General features: G+C 41.1%; 1 long non-coding RNA gene across 1 annotated transcript; it reads right to left on the bottom strand.

The window, feature by feature from the left end:
• Positions 1-11306: 11306 nt before the first annotated feature.
• LOC148653186 (uncharacterized) lies at positions 11307-16967 on the bottom strand. Its single transcript, XR_015941539.1, has 3 exons — positions 16696-16967; positions 13044-13126; positions 11307-12032 (listed from the first exon to the last, which is right to left on the bottom strand). It is a non-coding gene; the product is annotated as an uncharacterized LOC148653186 (long non-coding RNA).
• Between the last annotated feature and the right edge of the window lie 507 nt (positions 16968-17474).

Genomic DNA, 17474 nt, shown 5'->3' with positions numbered 1-17474 from the left:
AATATCAGGATAACAAAAGCAAACAAACCATAAAACAGACATAAAGACAACAACCTTTTTGGACCAGTTATAAAAAAAAACACTCGCTGAAATGACAATTTGTCATTCCTTGCGACTCTTTTTCTTCAGAAATTTGCCCTTTTCAAAAGAGATAAGGCTAGACTACCATGTGTTAAAATGAATATGATAAAGGCCACAGGACAAATATCAAAATACATGTAGTTCCAATGGTTTGAGGTTATAAAATCACAATTTTTAAAACTGGAACTGCCTGCAGATTAGCACAAAACAAGCGCAATTTACGTCAGAAAAAGTTCCTTTACAGCAACGACAATGAAGCACTGGTTTACACACACTTTATTCACTTTGAACCATTAATTTAGATAGGAAAAAAAACGTAATTTAAAAATCACCTGTTTTTCATGAGGTAATAAAACCGTGTTGCTAATGCATAGAGCGCCACCTAGCGCGTTGGCATGGAAATGCCTTTAAAATTCACAATAAACCCATGAAATAGGCTCAGCTGGGGTTCCTGAGATTAGGCGTCCCTGCAGGTTGTCTAGTTATCTTTTCAGTGCTGGTTAAAGACTTGGGGAAAATAAAACAAAGCAAACCCAGATGAAGTAGCTAAGAAACAGAGCTCGGATGAGGCAAAACTACGAATCTTCATTCCACTAATGGTACAGTATAATAAGAGTGTGTGAAGCTACGAGCTGCTCATGTGAACTTGTAGTTGTTTGAGTTAAGTACCATCTTGACTGCTTGACTGGCCAATCAGAAATCATTCACAGCACTCTCATGCAGCTCTTCCCAGTCCATCACAGCAACATCAAGGCCTCAAAGAGTAATTTTGTTTGATCCATTAGCTGTTCATGAGGAAACTGAAGTACACTTTGTCTTTATTATTTGTCATGAGAAAATTGAGGCACTAAGTACAGAACCAGTTGAACTCTGGATCCCATAGACCACTACACATTATAAGGTCCATTTGTCAAATATTTCTTGTACATATTGTCCTTTAATATTCTGCTATCTTGTCCCATTAAAGACTTCAAATGCAGTAATCCTTCACATTAGCAAACAAAAGTTATATTTAAAAGGGAACTGCAGTCCTAATTTTTCAGATCGGTCATAACATTTCAATAACAAAATAAATTCATTGATGGTGTAGATCCATTTTTGTGAAAGTACTGTTAAGTCGCCATGTTGTCACAAACCCCTGGTCTCACTGCCCCTTCCTGCTCACTAGTCACTGTCCTGACTAATGTAATGTGATGCACGAGCGAATAGGTACAAGTTGGGCAGCAGGCATATCTCCGCAGTGATCTGCATGCAGAGTTAACAAGTAAGTAGTATTTATTGACAAAACCATCTTGAAGTTGAGAGCAATATTTGTATTATTCACAATGTCATAGAGCTGCTTTGAGTCACTGGAAGTTTTGTTGTCTCGTTCTGACTCACAGAACATAGCGCTGTGCACACCTGGAAAAGGTTTTATACATTACTGTTAATATTTTGTGGTCTGAAATGCACTCATCAATGCTGATTCTTTCTAACCCCGAAATATAAAAATAGCATTGCAGTTCCCCTTTAACAGTATGAATGCCATTAAGGATATACCTGGCTTTGTGTGACTTATGCAAGTACAGTATACACAAAACAATATGCATCAACCAGTTCATAATGTCGCCCAGTGACACTATCAGAGAGGTCTGTGTAGCAGCTAACCAGCGATAATAAAAGCATGCTCTGTCAGCACTCAGAGAGCCAGCATATTGCCCTTGATTTATCGAGGACTTTTCATGAAGGTGAAGTCTTCACCATACTTAATACTATGTTAAAAACTCTAAACATTAAATGCAATATCTAGATCAAAACAATGTACTGTATCACTGCACCACTGAACCCAAAACTAACTAATAAATAAAAACCTCATGTCGTAAGCTTTGGTAGTGGTTTATAATTCTACAGTTACAGTACGATGTTGCCAAGTCATTGGTTAACTGTCTTGTAGTGTATCAGCAATGAGGTTTATTAGAACATGAAAACAGCCAATTATGTCACATTGCAGTTAATGTTGAATGTGATGAAGTTCACCTATCATAAAATTCTAATCGACTGATAATTGATGTTTGTTGTTGGAAAAGGTAATTAAATGCTCCACGAGGTGGCTAAAATATTATTTCTACTCACTTGAAAAAGAACTAGGAGTTTGTGATCAGCATCAAACACATACTGTAAGAAGAAGCTGTATTTCCCGAAGTACAAGAGAAGGATCTGCACTCTGCTGTATTGAGCTGTATAGGAGATACCAAGTAGTCTGAGGACAGGCAGAGGGAATGAGGAGCTGCTGTCCTCACTTGAAGGATATATGGCTTTTTTAGAAGAACAGGGGAAAGGTTTCCTCTAATGCCTAGGTCATACCACATTAGAAACATTCAACGTCTTTCTTTATTTTACGCATGAAATAAAATCTTTATTTCTTAACCCAAAAAAACATTTTCACTTTGTAAGTTCAAATATTCGTCAGATGGAGATAGGAGACCTCGTATCAATGCACGTCCCCTGAGCTTTTGTGAGAAACGGTAAACATGCTGGCGGAGACTCTTTAGAAAGAAAACAAGGAAGGGCGTTTTTCCTGCAATTGTTTTGAGGGCACAGAACTCAGTACAGTATTCCCTTTTTGTGTATTGCTTTGTGAGTGTATTTCTGTCTCTGTGTGTTCTTTAGTTTTGGATAAGTGAAATGCCTTTTTTTTCCTCCTGGCATACCAGTTTCATACATTTTGAGAACTTTCTGTTAATTAAGCCACAAGGAAGACCATTTCCCAGAAAGAAAACTGCAGTAAGATTCATGGGCCTGGTTTGAAATGTGTGGGCTCTGCACTGGGTTCCCAGGAGGCATAATCTATAAATTATTAAACTTGATTCATAAGGAAACATTAAAAAAACAACAAAAAACATGGAAGATGACTCAGTAAATTATGCAGGATATTCACTAATTTAGTCTGTAGCTGAAGCATAATGTGCTGTGAGCTGAAACCTTGGGTTTGTGGTAGTGAGAACTGAAATCGAAAACTGTCTCATATCTCTGTATATTTGTTTCCTAGACGTGGGAATGAAACCCGTAGAGAAAGATGGTGATTTCCAAACACATCCTTAAGTTGCCGTTCATGGTATAACTCAAACAGGAGTCAAGCATGATGTACAGCTGTCAACTGTGTGAGACTACAATCCCTGTACCATTTGCACCATCCACTCTGTAATACAGAAAAATGCAGACATCGTTATTGATGCTCTTCACCGTTTCCAGGTAGAATACATAGAAAATACTGACAGCTGTTAGCCCACCCAGACTTCCACAGCACATGTCACGAAGCTGCTTGTCTTGCTTCCTTGTGCTTACTGCCAGGTAGTCCTGTTCTAATAGGAGAACCGACTTCTGGATGACTAACTGCACTTGGTGATGACAATGCTCGTAGCGGTTAGGTTCATATCCAGGCTAACAGGCCGAGCATGGAGCAGTGGTTAGGCCTCTGATCTGTCTGGAAGGTTGTTGGGTTAAGTCCCAGATGGAACACTCTGTATCACCCTTGAGCAAGGCCCCACTCTCACATTGCTTTAGGAAAATGCCCAGCTTTATGAGTTGCTGGTTGTGTGCTTTTGGAAGTAGATTGGTATGAAATGCAAACGAATGAATTCGTTGAGATGATCGAAAGAGTTCAAGATTGCTGCAAACAGAAAAGAAACCTTCAGTGTGCTATTTCTCCTCCCCAGCTGCTCTGTTTGGAAACAGGCAGTCCTGTATCACAGGCACAACCATGGCAATCAGCACAATCTAACCTTTAATTGTGCTTCTTTTACTTCTGTTTTGTATAGCTTTGCATTTTGCACACAAGTGCGTAAGCTGAACACAATGTTTTATGCTGATCCTTTCCAGATATTTTCCAAGAGCAAATCAATTACTCAAACTCCGAAAATGTGCAGTTTCTTTTCAGGATCCTCAACAATACAGCAGCACAATGGGAGCACAAATAGATAAACCTCCCTTTCTTCTTGCTTTATTTCACCTCCTCTGGGAAAATAAAGAAGTCTATTTTCTCCTATAATTCAATCTTGCTCTCTTACATGTTATTCACAGCACTCAGATAAAGACGGGCAGTATGGGAGGGAATTTAAGCTCCATTCACTCTGCACTCTTTTGCTTGGTTGTTTCGCAGCTTGAGAATTAATTAGAGTTACAGTAAGCTGAAAGGAAAGTGGGGACGTGGCAGCAGGACTGAAGCTTATCAGTCAACAGAGGAAGACAGACACACGTCAAACCCAAGATCTGTCTACATTTCCATTCAGGAATGAATGACTATACTGCTGGGCCATAAGCAGATCGTTTTTAGCCTGGAAATTGGATTCACAGAAAGATTCACAATCCCCACCGGTGATGGAGACACTGATGCGTTTCCTTCTAGTTCTTAAAGCCTCTCTGCCTTCTGAAATAAATTAATAAAATAAATGACACAACAAGTGAAAAAGAAGCTGAACAAAATTTTAAAAAATCCTTGAAGGCAGTCATTCTGGGATGTCTCTCTTTCTCTCTCTAATAGTGAACCTTTCAAGGCTGTAACATTCTTAAATAATTAAAGAAAGGACCATAATTATCAGCAGGTAAGATTTTAATTTGAAAAGACACATCTCATTAGGTGCGGGTGAATATCTGTGAACAGAAAAATAAGGATGCTTACCAGAAAAGGGTCAAATATACCATGTTTCTTCACCAAGTTGATTTGATAAATCCTAGTCATAAAGCCAACATCAATTATATTAATAATAATTAACAGAGACATTAGGAATCTTTTAATAAATTAATGAGCATAAGAAATAAAGGATTTGATCATGTAACTGGACCCCTACGAACCTGGTTACCCAGAGATACTGCACATGTCAGACACCCTTCAAATCTTTCTGTGTTGAGTTTGGTGCCTCTGCACATCCCCCTATCACTGTCTACAGCTGGGATTGAGTGGTGAATGTAACTGTGCTCCTGGTGAATGGGAAATCACAATCTGGAACAGTTGTCTTGGTGGGGTGGTGTTATTGTAGAAAGGCCTTCAAACGTATTTATTTAAAGTGTGGGGATAAAGTGGGATCAAATTAAACTATGGCCCATCACGCCAAATTCCAATGTTCTAAACCAGCTAAACCAGCAAATGTGAACTCTCTCTTGCTTCAGGACTCCTTTCTAAGCAATTGCTCCAGATAAGAAAATCCCATTTTAAACTCAAACCAAAATGCATAATTAAGGTGCTTGGGACAACTGTACCTGACAAATTATTTTTAAGCAAACAGACTTTTTTAAAATTTGATTCTGGGAACCTTCTAGAAGATCACCTCCAAAAACTGTTCCTGAACTGAGGGATGAAATTGATGGCTCAGAGAAAAATGGAAGAAAAGGAATTTAACTCCTTTTCAGTGTTGTCCATGTATTTTGGGACGGATATCCAAGACAGACTCAGAGGCAATTGTGAAGGACACATTATATTTCCCATGGGAGACTGTTTAAAACTCACGTTCTCCTCTGTAAAGTCCAGAGGTGAGGGAAGTTCGTTCAAAGGCAAACTTGTAGTAAGACATAAAATTGGATGAAACAGCAGGCAAAAGCAAAACCCATTATATCTGCGTGTTTGTCTACAGAGCCTAGGCAGAGCGATGCTAATTTAATTTGTTTTAAGAAGCCCACTGCCTGGCACTTCTTTAAAGCAGGCTGATCAGAGAATGGCAGCCAGAGTAAGAGAAGCAACTTTTTCGAAAAATGCAAGGAGATCTGAAGTCGTGCAGGATTTTGTTTCTTATTTGCAACTCCTTTCGGTGAACACCTGAAAAGTCTCCTCAACAAACAACTTTGCTGCACAGCCTCCAAAGGCATCATAAGTGCGTGAGGGCTGAGAAGTATCCCCGGTGATCTGACTCCAGGAACCCCACTGGTTTTGCCTTTGGATTGTTTGCCTGCTTCCTTCAATGCTGTCAAGGGAAACGGTGGCACTGAATTGCAGCTTTCCAGATCCACAGATAAGATGCAAAATGTATTCTCTCACCCCATTTTTATTCTTTACAGAAAGCCGAATATAAACTGAAAGACAGGGCTGAAGGTTACTACAGTATATGTGCTGGCAGTCTTGAGTTTAAGTCTATAAATAATCTCCACTGTTTGCAAGCGGAGCTACTCAAGAAGATCTGTTTTAGGACAGCATAATAAATCTTACAGTCTTTTCTGGAGAGAGATAAAGAGGAACTAATAGCATATTCAAACATACTGTACTTAGCAAAAACTAAAATCTTCTGCCCATCCAAACATTTCTAAATACCAGAGATGTACGCTATACTGCTTTAAGGTTTATGGTATGATTCCAATAGAGTCCTTAAACCTGTGGCTTTAATTGTTGAAAAGAGGCTTTCTAACACTTATATACAACTATTAAAAGCACACAAGTCCATATACATACTAATTTCCCTGTCACCAAAATGGCTAACATTGCATTTTAACTGAGGCAAAAACTGAGTCAGCTTAAATGACACTTTATTCCTCTGTAATTGCTGTATTTATGTTGTCAGATCATTTTTAAGCAGAATTATTATTTTTTATCATCAGAGATAAATAAATTAATAATTCATAACTGTCCTCAGCATATAATACAACTTAAAGCACAGTTCATCTAAGAACTGGAATATAATAGAGTTTGACTGGATAAGTTTGATGGGAACAGACTGAAAAGGTCTCGTAATCAGAGGCTTTAACATCGAAGGCATTTTTATTTAAATCTGCCATGACAAGAAAACAGACAGCAGTCACAGCACAGTCCCTTGTGGGTTTGCTGAAACAATGAGAATACTCTGGTGAGGAACACCTCCTGCTAAGTGCTCTGCTCTTCACCTTTTGTTTTTGCTGACATCTTTGTTCACAGTGCGGCACAGATTGCACAGAGGAAGGGCAGCTTCCCCAAGACGCTCTCCGGTAAAGCTGAGGCCTAAAGCAATTACCTCCTCGACAAGGTGGAGTCACCTCACGCTGGCACGCAAAGGGGGTAGTGGAGGTGTTTTCAGCTAAGAATTAATAAGTGAAAGCTGAGGAATTCTAGTCTTATAAACAGTATATATCAACAGCACATAAGATACAGAATGCCACTGAACAGCTCATTTCTTATTGAATATAGATAGATAGATAGATACTTTATTGATCCTGTGAGGGAAATTCTCAGAACATTTTAACCGTGTAACCCCACGTTGATATATTATGAATTTTCACTCACTGGAAAAAGTGCATCTGTAACATTCCTCTCCTGATATACAGTGTCCTCGTTAAACGTATTGAGAGGTATTTGCTGTTTTCAGACAGCAAAGTCAAAACTGTTACACATTTGCAGTCCAGCAAATTGTACTCTACAATCATGAGATTGAAGTTAATGATCATTACAATATGATAGGTGCTTCGTTACAGGGTAGCATTTGATCATACAAAGATGTATTCTGAAGGAAACCTTGAAGCTAGACCACCAGAAGAATAGGAAATCATCTCAAATGAGTTATGTGAGCTTAATGGGTTGTAGTTATTGCCTCAATATTCAACCAAATACTACCTTTTAAACTCAACTCTGAAATAATCTTAAAGTGAATATGTCTGAATACTTATGGTCACTTGAAATCACAAGTTTAAACAGAAAGTATGTTTTGTACTTAAATGATCAAATGTATGCATGGGATTATTCAAAAATAAAACATACATTAGACTGCAGTTATTGTAGTCCTATTCATTTCATGATCACAAACACAGATCGCTGGACTGTAAGCACAAATGTGACATTGCTGTGGTAATAATATTTGAGTGCGCTGTAGCTAAATGCCACAAAAGTGTAGGTTAATCCAAACAGAGGAAGCCCACAGCTTCAAAGTGGGGAAAACAACAAGTCATTTCTACATAACTCCTGTGCACATCTTGAAAGTGAGGCTCTAATTGTCATATCCAGTGCCTTGACAGCTCAGAGCAGGGCATGCTGTTCTGCTAATGAGGCTCCATGAGAGTTTCTCCAGTTTTCTTTAAGGGCCACTGGCCTATTTCTCGAGTAATTTTAAAAACCAGAGATATTTTTCCTCAGGCAGGTCTATGTTAACAGAGCATCTTTGTGAAATAAGCGAGAGTTCCTCTTATGTGCTGCCGACATTCTCAGGAGGAAATTGAGTTGTCATGGGATTGCTGTCTAAATGACTCCTAATTCTGATGCGTTACTTCCTGGGCATTGCTCTTAATAAACAACCGCTCGCCTTTTTTGGCAGATGTGGTTTTCTTCCTTGCTTCTTCCAATGAGCAGCATGACTACAAATGAAGCAGTTCAGCTGCAATCACTACACTGTCGGTATATACTGTACTGTATGTTTCTGGACACTTGTCAAATCCAGGCTGGCTTAAACATGTTAGGCTCAAAATACCACAAACACCACCGTCATTATCCAGATGTTGCAGCAGCGCTGTACGTCTGAGGGCAACACAAGCAGGAGACCTGATATATCGGTATATCAGGAAGGCAGTGGGGTTGCTGTGTGACTGCGGTTAAATCTCAGCTTCAGGAATAAAATACTTGTCTTGTCCACCTCCTTCTGACCAACTACACTAAATCAAGATCTAGCACATTCACTTCACCTTCACAGTGCACAGTCTCCCCTCTCTAACATTGCCCACACACAGGCGTCTGTCCACATTGTGCCCCTGTGCGTTCCAGGTCAGTCAATGCTCTACAAAGGGCTCCTGGGTTCTCCTGCAATGTCCCAGGACTAGTTTCTTCCACTGTCATTTTGCATTCACATCTTACAAGCATTCAATTGGTTCGGCTTTCTGGCACTTAACCCAGGACAAAGTTGCTAATTGCTTGAAATGGCTAAGAAATCTGTCTGTCCACAATGGTAAATGACCCTTCACGAAAACAAAGCTGCTTAATAGAACATAAACAGAGAAACAGATGGTAATGAATGGTCTGGGACTGTTATTGAACATCAAGACATTTCACGCAGGACACTAATGTAACATAAGTTTAGAATCAAGCCCACTCTACCAGTCATCTAAGTCTCTGTGTTCACAGCCCACTGCAGACCATCATAGCAAACCCAACAGTGCCCCCTGTGGAGAAAAAGAAGGAAGTGCCTTATTGGCTTGCTTGTGCTTGAGCTGAAAGGTTCACCTACTCAAAACAACTGCAGTTTCGATCACGAATGACTTCAATGATGCTGGTCCACAGATATCAATTCAATGATTAATTGCTGATCACTCATTTCTCGCTCTGTATTTATACTGTATGTTTCACATTTCTTTGGACAGATAATTCCACAACAAACGGACAGCACAGAAATCCTTATTCCGTCCCTTTTCCAAGAGATGAGTCAACGGGGCAGCTACGCACATTTCAAAGAGCTTCAGAGCTGTCTTTTTTTTCCGTGCAACACAGAAGGTTCTTTCAGGACTCAGTTTCCCCCATGCCTGTCCTGCCCCCGCATTGTGGAGCTGAGAAGATGTCACTTCTCACAATCTTCTAAACCCCCCCCCATTCTGAGATCTGTAAGACAGATCCATTGAGAACAAAGAGGAGAAACCTTCTCCTCCTAGTAGAGGGAGGCCTGTTCTCAGAACAGAGAACCAGGGCCAGTCTGGTATTAAGGGCATGGTATTCTCAGCAATGTCACTTCTGAAGCTGCATGCTCTCCAAGTGAGCTGTTCAGCTCATGTCCTCAAGCCACTGGGTCCCACATTCTGCGAGATGAAAGCCATATTTCAAGTGGGTGCTTGTATAACTGTGAAATTCAACACTGAGAAGAAAAGCTCTGCTAAACGACACAGGGGAACATCCTGCACACCTCTTTCGCGCTGTAGCCAAGCATTCAGCTTAGCAAAGGGCTTTATTAATTCCCACAACAGCCGGCGGAACATAAAAAGAAGGAGAGAAAACTGAATTTCAAAAGTACACGTTATTATGAAATAGTGGTGGTGCTCCCTTCTGAAAGAGAAAGAATCAGACATTGCGTTGGCCTTGTCGAGTGCAGGAGTCGCACATATCCAGCACAGCTGACACATGCCACCATAGGACAGAACTGTTGCAGGTTTTCTTGTAGCAATTAAAAGCCGATCTCAGCATGCTGATGAATTGCCTGATCACATCTTTTATTGCAATATGTTCAGCATAAAGTACACAGGAACCAATTACATAAAACAGGGCCCTCAGTTCTGCACAGAATATTGTCTCCATTAAGTGAGCTGTCAGCTCTTAAACTCAGCCCGGGTTCGGTGTGTGTGAGGGAGAGTTCCAGAGACCTCATTTTGATTGTCAAACAGACAGTTATTGTTATTTGTGTTGTACTGGGATGGGGACTGTCAGTGAAAGACTCTCACAGGGGGGTAGAGTGGAGTAGGGGTCTGGGCTCTGGATTATTAGCTGGAATGTTGTGGATTTAAATGCCAGGTGTGACTTTGCTATTGTACCCTTGAGCAAGGTACTTCACCCACATTACTCTGCTAATATACCAGCTGTATAATGTGTGCAAATGTAAGGCACTTAGGATAAAAGCATTAGCCAAATGAATAAGTAATAATAGTAAAAACTACATAGAAAAGCTGATGTCTTCTAGGTGACCTCAAAGGATCTACATCCTTCAGAACTGGAAGCCCAAGGAGTTGTAAGAGGAAATCAAGATCACATATGAAATATCAAAAGATGAGAGACTTGATTAACAACAAAAAAACTTAATATTCTCTGGAACTTCATGTGTATGCATTTTATAAATGCCTCTATGCTTCAGAGGGATTATTTTGAATGTGGTGATCTGCGTCATTTATTGATCAGTTTAGGGACATTAAGACAAAGATTAGATAAGAATGCTTAACAAAAACAGCATTACAAATGCCCCTGAAGGGATGGGTTATTAAGGCAAGGAAAAATGACTACTAGTGCAACAAATTGCTGAAGTGTGACTAAGAGTAACTTGAGGGATTTTTCAGAAAGGAATTTGCTGTACTCAGTGTTAATATGACTGTTGGCTTCCATCTAAACCTTTCCAGTGACAAAACTGATTACATTTCTAATTATTATCTTCTTTCTTTGAAAACAGCCATGTTCTTGTCACAAGACATATTTCTCAACTGCATGATGGTCAAGGACACAGCGTAGGGTAAGTGAACTTAGCTGCAACACAAGCAGTAAGAATACCTGCACACACCTCGGGGTTTCATGGTAGTTAACACTTTGCTTGCCAGGAGTTACAGGAATTTAATTAACATTTTACCATCAGTAGCATAAGTGAAACACTTCATAAATGCAAAACTGAAACTGAAGAAATGTTGTATAACATTGTGAGAAATAATACTGCTGGAAACATCCAATAATAATTTATTGATCAGAGTGACAGTATTGCTCTGAATCTCTCTTTATGTACGTAGTTCATGAGGTAGGCTTATGAGTACATTGCAAGAACATGGTTTTTAAAACATTCTGCGTGGTTTATTAGATATTCACCATGTAAGAGGTGGTCCAGAGGACAGTGGTGCCTGTGAAGTGTTTCCCTGTTACTGTTCTGGAGACACTCTGTTTACATCTTTCCTTCTTTCCACTGTCTTTGCTGTGATACTGTCCTTCCCCAACAGCAACACGAGCTGGGAGCTGTACTAAGATACCCTTCTGCTGTTTGTTAGCTGCGATTCTGTCCATTCAGTCGGAGCTTGTTTTTCGCAGTGTGTGGAGAGAAGAGAAGCGGTGATCAAATCGCTGTCTTTGCTGTGGCAGGAAGGCCGCGGAGGATGTGACAGAGCATGACAAATCAGCACACGACACCCAGCTCGTACAATCTGCTACTCTGGTAGCGTCTGCCATGCCTCAGCTCCTCCACAGCAACACCCATCTCGGCTGCTCTCAGCAATAACAGTCGGGGAGATCCTGCACGGGGCAGGGGAAGGTTCATTTGTCACTGGAGCAGCCACCTGTCTGCTTGTACAGACCACTAGCAGCCCTGTAAAAGTTTTGAAATAATGAAATAACCATTTTTACGAGTGGGTTTGTAAGGGGCAGTGCCTGGTGCAGCTAGCGTGAGAATGAGGAGTGAAACCAGGTTGCTACTGTAATGCATGTTGGTGGACCAATAGGTGGCGCTCTCCCCTGTGGTCCATAAATTCTGAAACAGTGATCCCTGCACAGTGACACTGCAGGAGAAGGTGCCATCCTTCAGATGAGATGTTAAAAATTCAAGACTACTTACTTGGTATTAAAAATCCCATAGCACTCTTTGAAAGAGGAGTCTGCACATTTTTCTACTCTGGCCTTGCACAAGCTGGCCTTCCTAATGTCCTTTGGGATGTGCATGGCAGTATACGTGCAAGGAATTTGTCAGAATTAGAATTTTAGTTCATGTTCAACATGAGGATAGTAGATTTTTTAAAGAAGAGCAAAGTTCTCCGTTAAAACTAGATGGGCTCTGGTCTTTCTCCTTCTGCAGCATAAGAAAGCTTTCAATGGTACAGAACTGTGTTTTTCCTCTTGTGACAGCTTTGACCTATTTCCTGGGTCATCCTTATCCAGGGGTGTCCAAGCCTGGTGCTGGGGAGCAGGTGAGCCTGCAGATTCTAATGCCAACTGAACTCCTAACTAAATGAGCTATATTAGCTCCTAACCAGCCAGCTCAACAGTTTCTCCCAGCTCTTCACTTGCGGCTGCTTTAAGGAGACACTCCAACCCTCTCTGAGCAGGACTGGACCCTTTCTGTCCTACTCCACGTCTCTGTTAAACGTTAACTAACGTGACTCGTGTGGATGAAGACAGTTACTGTAAATACCTTGCCGGTAATTGTGTGAAGAGGAAATGGAAAACCTTTCATTCTGGTTCCAAATGATGTTTTCATCTCAACGGGGGTCTGATTGGAGCTTGTAGCAGATAATTAGCTGCACACAGGTTTTAATTTCCTCACAATTTGCTGCCATTTCATTGGCACTTTATGTCTTATTTATCTTCGCTGAAAGGCGCGTACCGCACAGAGAGGTCGTGTTGCTCCGCCTGGGGCAGTCACAGCCGGGCCTTGTGATGCAGGGGGGAATTCTGCTCACGTGTCGCCTGCAGAAGTAATAAAAAGCAGTACCCTTCACTTGTCTCATGCTCAACTAACTGGCTTCAAAGGTAGATGTCATTAAAAGTCATATGATCAGCCTTCTTAGCAAAAACAAACTGTGTGACCACCTTGTTTTTGTGATACACTCTCCTGTACTGAACTATCAATGCACTGTCAGTGCTGTAATAGTTTTCACAGCGTGCTGCCATTTCAGTTTATAGATTTTTTCCTTTAAAAATAACCTTGTACATTTTGGGGCAGCCTAGTGCTGGAGGTGAGTCTCTGCAATCATATCTGGTGGGTTGTGGGTTCGAGTCCCCACTGCATTTCCTGCTGTTGTATGCTGAGTGAGCTTCTTTACCCCAGTTGCTCCAGTCCACCCAGCTGTAAGAATGGGGACAGACCTCTGAAGACAGGTGTCCCAGTCGGCAAGGGAAGCTCATGTTTTTGGATTGCTTCACACCTAGAAACTAGCCATTGATTTATCTACCTAGAACAGGGTCATGACGCAAAATAAGACGCACTAAGGAAGAACAGACCACATGCGCCACCTTCTGGCCAATGCGGGTATCGCAACCTTTCTCCAGTAATTAAAGGGGAATTTCTATTTTGGGGTTTGAGTGCACTGATGAGTGAATTTCAAACTTTTTCAATGTACACAGTAACTTGTAAAACCTCTAATTTACATCACAAAAAAGGCTAAGTTTCCTGGTATGCACAGCGCCATATTCTGTGATTCAGAACAAGCCAACAAAACTTCAAGTGAGGTGAAGCGGCCCTATTACTTTGTAAACAAGCAGCCTTGAGAATAAATCTCTTTTAATCCAATAGAAAAATTGCTCTGAAAGAATGCTACTCACTTGTTAACTCTGCATGCAGGACACTTTGGAAACTTTCTGTGGCGAAATGTCTTCACAACCTGTACATGTCATTACAGTGACTAGTGAGAAGGAATGTAGGTGGAACGGTGGCACTGTGGCTAAGGATCTGCACCTGTGGCTGGAAGGTTGCCAGTTCAAATCCTGTGGCCAACAGAGGAATCCTTCTCCGGAATCCTTCTCTCTCTTATAACAGTCATTTCACATCACAATTCATGGGAGCTCCTGCTCTCGGCACGGGTTTACGACAACATGAGAGTTCATGGTTTTGAGCTTAATTCGAAATGTGTCTTTTTTTTTCTATAAAGTTAATGATGTATTTTGTTACTGAGATTTAATAACTGGTTTGAGACACCGGGACAGCAGTTTCCCTTTACAAGGCCAACCAATGCATTTTCTAACTGTTTTTTTCCCCATTCAGGGCCGCAGGGGAGCCAGAGTCTATCCTGACAAGCAAGGGGTGCATGGCAGGGTACACCCTGGGTAGGCTGCCAGTCCATTGCAGTCCACCACCGGGCAGACACGGACACAAACACACTCACACCAGGGCCAATGTCCCCAGACACCAATTAAACCAGCATGTCTTGGGACTGTGGGAGGAAACTGGAACACCCAGAGGAAACCATGAACAAGGGGAGAACATGCAAACTCCACACAGACAGCACCCCAGGTCTGGAATTAAACCCAGGGCCCCAGCACTGCGAGCATGCGGCCCTTGCTCTAACCAGCACTTCATTATTTCTTTGAAAGCTCTCACTGCCGAAAACTGCACTTAAATTTTCAATGGGCACCACACGTCAACTAGTTTCTTTTCTACATATGGATGCTTTGGAAAGCATGAAAACCTGAGGCCTTAGACAGTCACTGTGACCAAGAAGTTCTTAATTTGGGTTTCGGCCTGACTCAAGCCTTTGCCTAAAACCCTTTAATCTGTGTGGATGTCTTGAGTCCAGGTGAACAGAGAGCTTTCTCCACTGTGTGTGGCTCCACTCTGCTCTGTTACTCTGAGGTGGCACGATGTGCGTTAATCCTGTCTGTCCAGCTGAGGGCTCAGAGAACATGTTCAATCCTCTGTGGGAAGGGGAGAAGGACATTCGTACGACTCCTGCTAGGCTCCGTCACAACTAGAGTCGGAGCTGCTGACTTCTATGTTTTAAGGTGAAACTTTAACTCTTATTCTATTGCACATAAAGTCTAAATAAGATTCGCTACAAATACAGATGATTTGACTACAAAAGAAACCCATGGGATTTGTTGAAATAATACACTTGCATATGATTAGTAATATTGTTTGTTCATCATCAGATAAATGTAGTGAAGACAAATGAAAACTGGAATATCTTTGGGATTTTTAGACCTGTGCAAGCTTGTCGTGGTTTCCTCCTCACGCGACTCTCACTAACAGAGGATGTGAACGCGAGCTAGGGAAGATGTCCATCTTTGTGCTGTGATGAGGTGAGCAGAATTTGAAACAGAGGTCAAAATTCACTGTGATTACTCTTCTGGATCATAACCTAATTTTCCTAATTCAATCCACGCATCTGCAGTAAACAACATCCTGTTTGCCTTCGGCTCTCTGTAACACAAAGGCGTGTTACATTCATTGGATTATAAAAAAGGCTGCCCAGAGAGGCCAAGCAGGGTGCACAGACTTTTGTAAGGTTCCCCATTTTGTAAGCACCTCCAAAACACAATACTTTGGGGTTGTTATTTTGGGAGAAGCATTGATGTTTAATGGAAGCAGTTAAAACTCCAGTGTCTGATTAACTTTCTAAAAAGCGCAGTAAGGAATTTTCAAAGTCATGTGACACATTGTCATACAGTACCTCTTTATTGCTAATTCTTCTGAGTGGCATAGGCCAAAAGGCTGTTTTGGTACCTACACAAAACTGTTCTTATCTCCAGTGGAATTTTTCCTGCACAGTCTATGAGCAGCATTTAAACTGAGGCCACAAAGGTAATTTGCTCTTTAATCAACTTATATACTGTACTTCACCAGTTCTAAATTCAAATGAAAACAGGAAAGAGATAATAAAAAGACATTACTGGATGAACGGCTATTCTTTCTCATACAATGTATTCCAAGAGTTGCCCTAAAATCTCTTTAAGGATTACTTGCGTATTTGTTTAACTTCAAGCATATTTCAAAATACATTCTGTTAAATTGTCCACAAATATCCTTAAGTACTTCAAAACACAGTAAACAAGGCTGCACAGACGCCACTTTCTATTTGAAAACTTCAGCTTATTAACATTTATAAAGGACAAAGGACACTGGTTTTTCAGACCCAAAAAAGAAAGACTGGCAAAAACTCCAAAATTGTGATTTCTAGAAAAAACGACCAAATGCAAAGTAATCATGCTGTCATTTTCACATCAAATGACAGACAGAGGAATCCTACTCCGTTGGGCCCCTGAGCAAGGCCCTTAACCCCAGCTGCTCCAGGGGCGCTGTATAAATGGCTGACCCTGTGCTCTGACCCCAAACTTCTCTCTCTGCCTCTGTGTCTCGTGGAGAGTAAGCTGGGGTATGCGAAAAAACACAAATTCCTAATGCAAGAAATTGTATATGGCCATTAAAGTGATCTTATATAAGTTATTATTATTACTGTCATCGTATACTCCATTCCCTACTCTTCTATCTGTTGTTTGAAACTTATTGGTGCTGTCGGTCTGCTTGAATGTGTCTCACTAACCTTCTCTAGAAGAGCATAAACTCTGTAACGAAGCCGAAATCTGCCGACAGAGTCTCTATCTCTTACACACCTGACCCCTTCCTCGGGTCAAGACATGTTGTGACACCATCAGTCATCAGCACGCCTTTCTCCGCTTCACCGTCTGAGACGGAAATGCATTCGGTTCGTAGACAAACAGCTCTTACTGTTGCAGGCGTGCTTTATGTCTTTCGTTACCTGCTTGTTTACCCAGTTGTGAAAACGGTGCACTGCTTTCATGAAAGTGTTTACATTTAACTCCAACACAAAAGTGGTGCATAAACACACACTCTTTTCACCTGAAAATATTTTTCAATGATTGTCGTGCTTCATTGCACTACAAATAATGCCCCAGGCCAAGGTAATTATCGAGCTCTACCCACAAAGAGCTTCTTACCTTCTGCGTGAAGACGAGGATGATGGGAAAAGAGTTAGGATTCGAGCTGGACAGCAGGTGGCGCTAATGACATGCTAAAGAAGGCTCTGCACTCTGGAGCCAGTGGAGAGGCTGTAGTGTGCGTTTCTTGCATGACTACCTTATGCATCATTACTTTTCTAAATCATGCAGATTTAACGACATAGCCTAAGGAGTCTGACACAAGCGTTTCACCTTATAATTAAACCGAGAATACAGTGACTCTTAGCAATTTATCGTAAGTAACATAAAGGATCTTGAGTTTCTTTGAAATAGCGCAACTGATCTGGGCAGTGTTAGATCAGAGTTCTGGACCTAAGAAGACAGCAGGTGGTGAGGGAATGTT

The sequence above is a fragment of the Lepisosteus platostomus genome, chromosome 10 (genome assembly GCF_059453375.1).
Source record: "Lepisosteus platostomus isolate fLepPlt1 chromosome 10, fLepPlt1.hap1, whole genome shotgun sequence".
In the NCBI taxonomy this organism is placed as follows: Eukaryota; Metazoa; Chordata; class Actinopteri; order Semionotiformes; family Lepisosteidae; genus Lepisosteus; species Lepisosteus platostomus.
The sequence above is the reverse complement of the archived record's forward strand: the minus strand, read 5'-3'. Positions and strand labels throughout refer to the sequence as shown.